Source organism: Semicossyphus pulcher, unplaced genomic scaffold (assembly GCF_022749685.1).
Source record: "Semicossyphus pulcher isolate SPU_LCO1_2020_fin unplaced genomic scaffold, fSemPul1.0.p SCAF_5, whole genome shotgun sequence".
Lineage (NCBI taxonomy): Eukaryota > Metazoa > Chordata > Actinopteri > Labriformes > Labridae > Semicossyphus > Semicossyphus pulcher.
In genome coordinates this window covers 30,117,920-30,130,625 of record NW_027211726.1, presented here as the reverse complement: position 1 = coordinate 30,130,625, position 12,706 = coordinate 30,117,920, and the positions used below count along the sequence as shown (strand labels likewise).

Sequence of the window (12,706 nt, the reverse complement as noted above, 5' to 3'; positions counted from 1 at the left end):
GCCACCTGTACGGGAAGACACAAGGCAGGATGTACTTCCTAAGGAGACTGCGGTCTTTTAACATCTGCAGCAAACTGCTGCGGATGTTTTACCAGTCTGTGGTTGCCAGTGTCCTCTTTTACACTGTAGTGTGCTGGGGAGGCAGCACATCCAAGAAGGACACATCCAGACTGGATAAACTGATCAGGCGAGCCGGCTCTGTGATCGGCATGAAGCTGGACCCTCTGGTGACGGTGGCAGAGACAAGGACACTAAACAAACTGTTGGACATTATGGACAATGCCAGCCACCCTCTGCACACCGTCATCAGCAACCAGAGGAGCCTGTTCAGTGAGAGACTGCTCCTTCCAAAGTGCAGGACTAACCGACTGAAGAACTCCTTTGTCCCTCATGCCATCAGGCTGTACAACTCCTCACTTAGGGGGAGGAGGTAACAGGGACAGACTCTCTCACAAGCGGTAGCCACTAATTCAGCTCACAAAGTTAATAGTAGTTAACTTCTTTTATTCAATAGTAATATTTATTTATTTCTCAAAGGGTCATATGTGCAATAAAAATCTGTCAATGTGCAATAATCTCTCACCACAGTGCAATAACCTAATACCACAGTGCAATAACCTAATTTAGTTTAATTGAACTATTACCCACTGTTTACTTGTACATTTTCTAAGAGTGTATATTTTATATATTTTGTTATCTAATTTTGTACTTTTTTATATATATATATATATATATATCGATAGATATATATATTTTGATCTTTATTTTTTACCCTCTGTGTGCTGATTCTTTCCTATTGTATTGTACTGTATAAGCTGCTGGAGACTGAATTTCCCAGAGGGAGTCATCCCAAAGGGATCAATAAAGTTGAGTCTAAGTCTAAGTCTTTAATTAAAGGAAAATCTTTACACATTAAAGTGCAATAACAAAACAAAACATGTCGACACACGACTTTTGAAACCCTGAGGGAGGTCAAATGTGTCATTTTTAGCTCAGACCATCCCATAAAACATTTTCAAATACAACCATTGAAGGAGGCATGAATTGTGGATTCTGTAGACCATTCTTCTTTTCTTCACCAACAAACACCAACAGTCATAAGCAAATCTATGAATCAGAACAGGTCAAGGTCACAGGTGTTGTGACGTTCCCTAAAGGAGCCAAAGAAGACCAAAATCTCAGCATCAGAATACAACGTTACACCTTCAGCTGGTCTGCACCACTGCTGTCTGACTCGTCCGTCTCCATCTTCCTTGTGATTTAGCGCCGGTTTGCTCTCCTGCCCATCATTCACTGCTGTTGTTTGCGGAACTGATTTTTTTCCGGATGTGATTTAAAATGTCGTGAAGTACAATACTTCAAACAAAACCTACTAAAGTAAAAGTAAAATTACAGATTTTAAAAACGACTTAGAAAAGTACACAAAAAAACTACCCAATCACAGTAACGTGAAAAAATGTAATTAGTTACTTTCCACCACTGATCGCAAGATGGCAGCACCTGTCACAGGGGCTATTTTGGCTTCAATTTTGTACAATGAGAGCAGATGGAGATGCATTGTCCAATATTTACCGTATAGTCATCGGTTAGCTACCGCTGGCAGGCAGCTCCTAGCTAGCAGGAGTTATGTAATGCTGTTTGCCTAGTAACAGTAGATGACTCTGCTTTAAACACTAGCCAGTACTACAGTCGTTTTTGATCACAAATAAATAATTTTTATGCTGTTTTTGGTAACTATGATGTTGACTGTAATTATTTGTCATTTTTTGGTGTGTAAAAATCATTAGCACCTGCTATTAACAATCCAGCCCCCCCCCCATCGCTCCCCAATCACAGTTACCTGGTGCAGCAGCAGCCCCCCACCACATAAATTCATGTAATATGATGCAAAAATTTATATTTAAGCATAATACATTACATTAGCTTATCATAATATAAGAGCATACAAGGGTACTTTTGCATGAATGATCCTGAAAGGTGACAGTTGGAGGTTTTTCCTTGGTGTGGAGATGCAAGGTTTAGGGGCAGATGGCACTGATACTTTGACAGCAGCTGGCGTCACGTACCTTTTATGCTGTTAATAAAAACATATCAGCAAAAATGTCTAAATAATTCAAGAAATATAGCAGACAAAGGGATCAAGTGACTTCAAGGTCAACGTTCACAGCATGAAGACAATTATTTTCTTATAATACATACAATGTTTTTGTTGGTTTGTTTTGTAAAGCACATGCAAATACTCACACCGACTATAAAATGAAATAGCATGTAAATAAAAAAATAGACCATGTATTAAATCATTACAGTAATGGCATACAGTAAAGCCATGTACACACACTAATAATCATATGATCCAAATCCTCCTCCTGCCTCCCCTGAACACACACAGAGCCACACAGTAAGTTGGAGCAGTATGTTTCCTGCCCTGTCGGCATGTACCAGGCCTACTGTAAAAACAGCCAACCGCCATCGAAAAAAGGAGAAAAAAAAACTTGGGAGTTTGTAATAAGGGCGAGGCTTATTTTGGTCGGTTCCTGCCCGTGAATCAGCTCTCTGATTCCCCGTAGCGATCAGTCGGAGCGCTACAATTGTCAGTTTGGTCAGTGTGCCGCTTTTTGAGGTTTGTTTTCGGCTCCATGTTGAAGTTTTTTTCAGACTCCCGTAGCCGTGTACACTCTCTCCACACAGATACAGTGCACACGCAGACACACACGCAGAGCTCTCGCCTGATTTGCACCAGCGCGGGTCATTTCAGGTTAAACCCTGGCGCTGTGTCCCGTTCAGTTTAGCCGACGAAGATCGACACTGGTTCCAGTTGAGGAGGAATGCACAGGCACTGGGACTCCAAATAATATTTGGATACGAGCTTCGTCTTGCATATGCGGTATGTTTCATTTTTTTGGGGTATTTTTTGACAACAGTCTAGCCAATGACAGCCTCTCCAAAAACTGAGTGCCTGACAGTACGGCATTAAGGTGGCCGTATGTTGCGCTCCATGAGCGAAATGTTCATATTAATGTTCACGCTTACAACATGTGTTATTTATGTCATATGGAGGAAGTAGTGTTCGCCAAACTACATTGGGAATTTCGGCAATTCAGTGTCGCTTCACTTATTGGCAGACTGTTCACACCTGAGTAGACATGACTTAGACCTTTCCAGAATCATTAAAGTCTGAATGACAATTCGGTTACAATTTATCCAGCAAGCTGTACTTCATTACTGTAATATTTAAACTTTATAATTGGTTACCACAGCTTCCAGACGCCCACGAGGGTGTATTTTATCGGTATGAGAAAGCAGGAATAAAATGAGAATTGGTGTAAAAAGTTGGAGTTTAATGAGAATTATAATACCTTTTTTTAACGCCGAATTGAACAATGGTTTGTTATTTTTCAGAAACATGCTTTTAAGTTGTTCTTGTGGGTTGTTAATTTTAGCAGGAAGCGAGAGCTTATTAAATTGGTAGATTTTTGGAGGGAGGTTCTGTAAGTGGAAGAAATCAGCACGTACCCGGGCTAGCTTTACTCAAGACTTGAGGGGAGTTGGTTTATGGGCCCAAGTCATCGTTTCCCTCATAGCCTCGGGCACCCTACCAGCTTCTTATTACGCTTGTCTGGCGGAGTCTCGCACACTTCTGTGGCCTGAATTATTTGTCAGACAATTATTTAATGTCATTGTTTTGATGTCACCTTTGCTTTCGCTTTTGCAACACGAACTTCACTGAAGCGCTCGATCAACATCTGGCATGCAAAATAAGCAATCCTTTCACAGTGCATTAGTGACCTTAAAGGTTGGACTTCTGAACATTTCACATCAGTCATCACTAGCAGTGCGCAAACAGAGGTCCAAGAGTTGTTTGCTAATGCTTCATTTGACGAAATATGTGGCATTAGCCCCGGGGAGGGATTTGTATGCGAGTGTAAAGTTAGATAAGTCGGCGTATTTACAAATAATTAAAAACTGTCCTTCTTGTCTTGCCGTAGTTTGCAGTGGGTTTATGATAGGTAACATATTAGATCATAAGATGATGCCTTCAAAGGCTGTCAGAAAATACACGTGTCAGTGATAATACTTCTGCATGAATGATCCAGCAAGGTGACTGTAGGAGGTTTTTTCCTGGCTGTGAAGATTAGGGGGTGGATGACATTGAAACTATGACAGCAGCTGGCCTTATAAGTGTAATTTATTATATCAATAAAAGCACGTTTTATTCCTTAGAGCCAAGGAAAGAGAAATATCCAGAAGTATTTGTAAAACACAGCTACTGCAGATAATCAGCATCTTATTCTAATAGGAAGCAGAGAGAATATAACCATCATTCCAATATCACATGTGTGTTATGTTTTTTGTGTTTTTTATGTCAATATTATTATATGGATGTTTTCCCACGATTTATTGTGGCATTTAAACATTTTGAATTCCTGCACATTATTCATCATTTCATGGAATAGCATAAGTGCATTTAAAAATATACTTTTGATAAATATGTGATACTGCAATGTTTAAGTTTTATTCACGAAGCACTGAAATGCACCACAATTCCTATTCACTTTATGCAAAAAGGAAGTTTCCAAGCAGCTACTGAAGGCAGCATCAGTCCTCAGCTGAGGGTATTTAAGGTCGCTCCCTCTGCCTGTTTGCTGCTGTTTTGTGGGAACTCGCAGAGCAGGCTCATTTTTGCAACAGCGCTGCATGCCGTGTATGTGTATTACTGCAGGATGCATACAGCAGGTTTTTCAAAATAAATTAAAACAATGTGCACATGCAGGGAAAGAAGAGTTTGTGGCACCATTGTGATAGCTGGAAAGCATTCGTATTGAATCTTCAATACAATTACCCCTTTGATGTGTTTGTTGGAACTTGTTAGGCTGCTTTCAGATCTAGCTGGAGGCCCCACCCCTATGATTCGTCTGTCAGTTTACAAGTCTCGACTCCTAATAGGGGAAAGTAGTAACATCAGATCATATGCAGCGGCTGAGGAGGGATGTGTTGGAAGTGTGGGTCGGGATGTTTTTTCATCTAGGACTCTCGCAGATTAAACTTCTTGCATTCTTGTTGCAGTCCTTCCTGTTAGACACTGTCACAGTTTTTCTCAGTAAATTATTACGTTACTGATTCAATACATTCCTGCAAGTTGGTGATTCGATTTAAAAATAAAGTTATCTATGTACGAAAACAAGATTTGTTTCAGTTACAGTCAGCCAAGAATTACTATTCATGTAATGCATGCCCTAATTTTAACTTTAATAGAGTACATTAATGCAATACTTTTTATACAGCGTAATAACCCATGCAAGAATGCAACACCTAATTTTTTACACACCTATTATCAGTTCTACAAGTTTAAACATGTGGGCCTGTTTGAGGATTGTAAATATTAACTCCACACTCGTAATCAACACGTTTTCACCTCATTAACCTGACAAGACCTCAACTCGTGAATGTGTGGCCGTGTCCAGAGACAGCTTGTTGACGCCTGCGTCTTTCTTCTGTCTTGTTGCACTTGTTGAAAGGGAATTCTGGTATTTTATAAACGTATTTTTACACATTTTTGCGTCTAAATAAAAGATAACAGAAAGGATCCCTGCAGAGATAGATTAGAAACAGCTGTTACTTCGCTCTCTTCTAAGCCACCAGACTCCATTGACAAAAACATTCATTTAACATGGCAGACCACAAGAGTTGCTTGTCACAGCTCCCTCAACTGGTTTGTCTGTGTTTTAAATAGTTGGTAAGGATCCAATGCAATATTTGTTTAACACCCAATTATATAAATAAAAACATCTAATCCAGGCGCCAGAAGACGAGCAAGTTCCACGTTCGGCATGCGGAAATTACACATTTTGTCAGTGGAGTCTGGTGGCTTGCAAAAGCGATATGTTCGCTATTTCTGGTTTCAAAACAAGCATCTTACTCTTTAATGAAAAGGTTTTTCTCTGTGAGATCCTTTCTGTGTTGTTGTCAGACACTTCAAATGACAATCTGAGCCTGTCAGCGGCAAAAGCAACAACTTTTAGCGTACTTCAATGAGACCCATGTAGACGTAACTTTGCAGCCGTTGCAGCCTGTGTCTTGTGACTGTTTTCATTTTAAGAAACAAATAATTTTGTGACATTGTATTTATCCAGCAGAATCCAGCTAGTTCAGGTTTCTCTCTAAGTTATGTGTTAACATGTGAATTTACGCTTCAGAAAAAACATCAACTGTAAAACAGGCCGCACAGAATATTGAACCAGAAATATGCAACCACTATCATTACAGTCAGTATGTTCAGTGATTTATGAGGGTTTTAATAACTTCTTGGCACATTAAAATTAAGTGTTGCCCTCCTGCCACCTGCACCGAGTCTTGATACTCATCTTTCTAACCGCCTAACTGAAACTGTTTGATGTACAGTTTACCCACAGTGAAGCTAAGATCACCAGGGACCACTTTTTATGTATAGGATCCATAATGCATCATGTTGGGCTTTTTTACACCAACAAGAAATCCAGTGTGTCCCTTTAGTGTTAAATATTAAATGTGCAGTTGTGTTGCAGACGTATGGCCGCCGTGCCGGAGAATGTACGGACATAAAAAAGGAACAAGACTATCTGCACGAGCAGATGATTCATGACATACAGCGCCTGGGGGGTGTTGTCACCTGATCGTCTGCACTTATTCAGATAATGCATTACTACTTTCTCTTTTTGCAGCTGTTTGCAACTTTGCAGAACAAAATTAAGCTGCAGGATTAAATGTGTCAACCTGTGACTGTGAAGGAGGTATCACTCAGTCATGATACGAGCACAGTAAAAGCCGGTACTACTGCTTCTGGTGCTTTATTTAGCTAAGAGGCCGTTGGCTATCTGCATTGGCTTGCATGAACAGACAGGCAGGCGTGCTCGTAGTTGTTCCCAGAATACTTTTATTAGATGTTGTCTGGTGTACATGTATCTGATCTTGCAAAGTCAGGATCACTTTTGATCAAACAATCCATCCTAAAAGATAACATATGACAGAAACATGAACAAATTGTAATTCATATGGCTAATTGTCAGGTGTTGGAGGTCAAAATAGCGTGGAGGTATAATAGCTTACATTTGTCCATTTAGAACGCATCACAATGTTCCTTTACCATAACTTCTCTGCATCATGTACAAATCATTTAATGGCATGGAGCAAACAGTGGTGAGGAACGAAGAGAGAGCAGATAAGTCCTGTCACATGTTTATCTGCAAAAAGTAAACATGCCAAAGACAGCGCTGGATTTAGAGTCTGAAAGAGTTAGCTCGTGTTTGGCTAACATGACTTAGGGCCAATGTTCTGTAATTTAACGTGTTAGACGCTATGATTTTAAGTGACTGTTGTAATACTGTATCTATATCTATTTGGTCTATAGCATTGTACTGAGAAGAATTTTACAGCACCAAATTGTAGTAACATTTTAGGTGATAATTATTTTATTGTTGCCTGAAATATGAAAGTTGTTGGGTTTATGTACAGCTCAGCGAGACCACTGCAAAAATCTTGTTTTTCTCTGGTTCTTCTATTTATAGGTTTGTATTTGTGTAAAATGAACTTTTGTTTTATTGTAAAAAACAAATAAAATGTTCTCATTTAGGACTTTTATTTGCAGAAAATAACGTCTGGTTAAGAAAACTAAAAGATGCAAAAATATGTTTTTCAGAGCTCGAAAAAAGCAAAGAAAACAAGTTCATGTTTAAACAACAGAGTACTAATGTTTTAATGTTTTAATCAGGAAGAGTTAAATCATCTATATTTGGTGGAATAACCTGGTTTTTAATGACAGCTCTCATGCAGCTCTGCATGCTCTCCACCAGTCTGTCACAGAGCTGCTGGGTGACGTTAGGCCGCTCTTGGAGCAGCTCGGTTTTGTTCGATGGCTTCCATGAACCATCTATCTTCCTCTGGATCACATTCAGGAGGTTTTAATGGGGTTCACATCTGGATTGGGCCGGCCATGACATGGTCTCTTATATTTTTCTGGAGCTGTGTATGCAGACCCAATTTAATGTGATTGTTGAAGTAGAAAGTGTATCATGTGTAACTTTCAAAGTGACAAAAATAAGCAGCAACTCAACACATTACAATTGAACAAAAAATACCCTGAACCATCCAGGACAGTGCTATTTGATATGGTCATGTTAATACCATGTTTACCTTTTAAAACAAGAAGCAAGTTAGGACAGATCGCTGATAGGCTGTTGTAAAATCAAAAGGTTTGGCGTGCATGACATGCTATCCCAGCAGCTAGCGCCAAAGTCCTGTGCAACAGTTAGTTACATGGCAAAATATATCGGCCTAGTCATGGTTGAGAGACATAAAAAGATATGAGAAAGTGTTAGATTGGATGTCATCAACCTTTATATTTTTGCAGGAAATGACAAACACTAAAATATTAAGAATATATTATATTATGAATGCCTTCAAAAGAACACTAAAATGCTTTAACTAACATTAACAGAGGTTATATGTAGGTTATGGCAGTACACAATATAATGAGGAAAAATATGTCCTGAATTGACTGGTGTAGTTTCAGAAAGATTTTATCTTAAGCTAGCTGAAATGGTTTGTGCTAAACTTGCTTAAGCTAAACATGTGATGTGAGTGTGCTTCTTTTCACAGCAGCTGTTAAATAGGCCACAGATTGTTGTGTGAGGAATAAAAGGAACACATACTGTATGTTGTAAATGTGAGGAGAAAATAGGAAACAGTAAAAGTAGCTGGTAAAAGATAAATAGAAGAATAAATGAAGTGATGAGTTCTAGCTTGTGTCAGTTTTAGGGCCTTCTTGCTGTGTATGCATCCCATAGATGTGTATCAATGAACCTAACCACTTCCTCTGTTACATGTGGAAGTATTTAAGAAAGCTTGAATGTGGACTGTTACCGTAATATGAAATTCATTATTGCATAATTGCAATCATACATAAATTCCCCTCTAAAATTACAAGTCGAACAACAGCAATTATGTGATTATATCTCGCAGTTTGAATATTCAGTAATGGTCACGAGTTAATGTTTCCCCTCAGCAGTGGGTCTTGTAAGGAGAGAGGAAATCCACTCCGGCCGTCCTCCATAAAAGCTTTGAATTGCAGTAATGAACTTTTCATGCATTCTGCACGTGTTGACCTATTGTTATTGAAATCAAATCACATTGGCTGTGAGGGTTTCAGTAACAGGGTACAGGTAACGGGATCCAAAGGCTCACGCTGGGACACAGCAGGTTGAGTCTGAAGGCAGTTCACTCGGTCATTGAGGCAGGATTACACTTGGCAACTGGTCCACTGATTCAGCCAAACAGCTCTCAAATAAACACGCTGGCAGACAGGTAGGCTAACAGGTAAACAGCGAGGCAGGACTCCAACATTTAGGAAACTTGAGGGAAACTCCAGAGATTACACATCTGGTTTGAAATGGGAATTCCTGTATTTTTTAACCTGAGTAATTCACATGTTTTGGGGTCTAAATGACGAATAGGTAGAAAAAGTTTTGGACTTGCTCCAGTAGATTTCTTCAGGCTGCAGCGGCTGAATGTAATCCCTGTGCATGCAATCAAAGTAAGTCCACTAAAAGTGTTTGTTTTTGCCACAGACCGGCTCTAATTATTATTCTACATGTATGACAGCATTACTGAAAGGATCCCTGCAGTGACTGAGGTTTTTCTTCAAGAGTAAGACCCCTTTTTTTCAGCCAGACTTTAATGAGATTAAATGCAATTTTACCTTTTACGCAGCAGTTTCTGGGTTACCGCTGCAATGATTGGTTAATTTGTTTGTGTTGTTGTGTGACTTAAGTGTTTTAAATGATTCCTATCCAACAAAACATTTGTGTATTTGTAAGACACAATCTCAAAGAAAAGCCACACAATCAAGGCAGCAGTAGTTGAGCAACGACTGTGCTCTCGAGGTAGAATGAATGTTTTTGTCAGTGAAGTCTGGCCACTTTGAAAAGAGTAATGTAATGTCTGTTTCTTTTTTCAAAACAAACATGTTACGCTTTAAAAAATGGTCCATCTCTGTCAAGAACTTCCAGTGGGTGTCCTTCGATCGTCTGCAGCCATTACGGCCCGTTCATGGCTCCAAAACTTTTGCTACCCATTATTCATGTAGGTTTAAAAATACCTGAATGACCCCTTAAGGACTGCTATCCAGCCTTTGAAAATGGTTGTGTAACTTCTTCTGTGGCACTAGATGAGCTTTGTACAGTCTGAGAAATTATGTCATCAGGGTTATCTAAGCTTGTGTTTGTTGAATACAATTTTTTTTAATGGAAAACTTGTGTTACAAGCTGTACCTGTTATCATGGGCCTGCTGAAAAGACGCTGAGGCATTTTGGGAACTCTGGATCCAGTGTTTTTAAAGCTTTAGTGCATCCTCTTATTGCATCATCCTCTTCTGCTATTGTTTAATAGCACCTGACATGAGAATTTGCACCACCTACTGCTTATCTTGATGAGCCTACACATGAAAGTAATGAACACATGCATTCATTGGGATTTACTTGTGCTGATTTTTTTAAATAGGGTTACGTTTTTTTTGCTTAAAACTTGACTTATGATACAATTTAAACAAAAACTGAGCATTAATTGCAAGTCTTGCCATTTTGGACTCATTACATTTATCTTCAGTAATACAATTTATATTTTCAGACATGTAATCGAGTATAATTATGTCATATGTGACTATCTTAATCCATTTTAAGCTACTCTGAGTTAATATTAAATCCATAACCGCGCTAGCTTAATTTTAAAATAGCAACTCAGTTTTTTTCAGTATTTTAAATTGAAATTGAAACCTAATATGTGACTTTACAACCAAGAATTGCAAGAACTTTTATCCCTCACACACTTATCTCAGACGGTCTGTGTGACTCAGATAAGCGTGCTGACATTATAAACTTTTAATGTGAAATGCAAACCTCTGTTTGTGCTCAACTTTACCCCCTGAGGACACCAGTTTCACATATTTAATCCCTACAACAAAACTGAAACCTTCTCTGTGAGCTCGGCTGATAACTTGTTATGATTTGGATTAAATCGGGCAGAATTGTTGTCTTTAGACTGTAGATTATGAATTCTCTGTCACGTTAGCTTGAGTTTGATGCTAATGCTAATCTTTTTCACCTTCTGCAGCTCTCTCTGCAAATACTAGAAGTCTGACTAATGCAGCACTTTGTGTCCAAAAAGCTGTGATTATGTTTTTTTTTCTTCTTTTTACTGACTGACAGAACTGAAGCGTGTTGGTTGCCACTCCTCTGCTGAGGAATGCTTGTGCACAATTGGAGCACTGCACCAAAAAAAACAAGCTTCTATGCAGAGATTAGGAAGTACTCCAAGTAACTGCGGGTTGAACTGATTTTGCTTTATAAAAAGAAATACCTGCTAAGATGGAATAGCCTAGTTAAAATGTGATGTGGAATGTGGCAAACAAATTGGATCGGACATATTTAATGTTAAAAAGCATAATGAGTATTTCCCCACTAAACACTGTATTTCTCTGCTGGGAAAGGCCAACGACAACCCTGACTCTCATGACACCAGTGCTCGCTAATTATTGCTGACATATACATAAAACAATGCTAGTTTTTCACTCGCCCAAAAAGGTGGAGTAGAGACTTCTTGAATGCTCTTTCAGTACAATAAACAGCACAGCAAGCCTTATTATTTCTAGAGGGGCAGCTAGCAGCAACCTGTGACCACGGCCCTAAATTTGCATAACTTTAAGTCTTTATTTAAACAGGTGAGTTTTATAAAAATGCACCCCCGTACAGGTGTCATAAATGAGCTAAAGAGACCCAAACTGTTTTTGTACCAAGCTGTAAACATGTTTATTTCTGCTTATTTCTCCCAATGGAGACTGACTCACTTTTGGAGCCAGCCTCAAGTGGCCATTAGAGGAACTGCAGTTTTGGCATTTTCCGGTCGCTGGAGGTTGTTGCCTGTTTAGGACTCAAAAAGGGTAGCAACAAGGGGCTGGTTGAGCACGAGGGGAATCATAGCAAAATGTTTATTTCCAGGGAAATGATGGCGTGTTGAACACCCTGTTATCAAGCTACCTCTGTGCGCTGCTCCTGTAATTTAAACCCTGTCAGGCGTCCTTGTGTTTTAAAGTGCAAATCTGTTTTTTTCATGTGAAGAGCTGCTTGTGCTGCTACTTCATTTATTTTTGATCAGCTCATAGCAAACCTCTTGGTATGTTGATTGAAAATGGAGAAAGTCAAAAATGTTTTTGCTAACAGAATAAATGGAAACAAAGTCACATACTGGCCTTCTGGTGAACCAGTGTTACGTCAAAGAATACAAACCATCAGGAAAGGCACTGCTATGCTCTTTTGAGCCCCCCTTTTTTTTTTATAGCATATTTAGCACATATTTGTTAGCATTTTGGAAAATTGGCACGATTTAATGTATGCTCAACTATTACCAGCTTCTGAAATATGAGGATTGTCAGCCAAGCTCTGAAGTGTTGTTTCCAAGTATTTCAAAGTGGATTTATGAACGTTGATTGGTGTACATCTCATTCCCCATCTCTCCCTGTAATTTAATTCTGTGCAAGTTACTCTAATTTTAGACTTTATGTGTAATTACTGTGTATTTAGGTTACTTAACAGTGATTTATCTTCCTTCTCATTTGATACTGGGAAAATCGCCAACATTAAGTGATTTCCCATGAAAATTTATGGTTTTGTTTTTGCTTTTT

The 12,706-nt window shown here is 39.0% G+C and overlaps 1 protein-coding gene across 2 annotated transcripts in view; it reads left to right on the top strand.

Moving 5' to 3' along the window:
• The first annotated feature begins 2,577 nt into the window (after positions 1–2,577).
• thrb (thyroid hormone receptor beta) overlaps positions 2,578–12,706 on the top strand; it is a 156,680-nt gene continuing 146,551 nt past the window's right edge. For both annotated transcript variants that reach the window (XM_069681018.1, XM_069681017.1), the window contains exon 1: positions 2,578–2,884. The gene's annotated coding sequence lies outside the window, so the exon portion shown is untranslated. The remainder of the gene's footprint in view (positions 2,885–12,706) is intronic.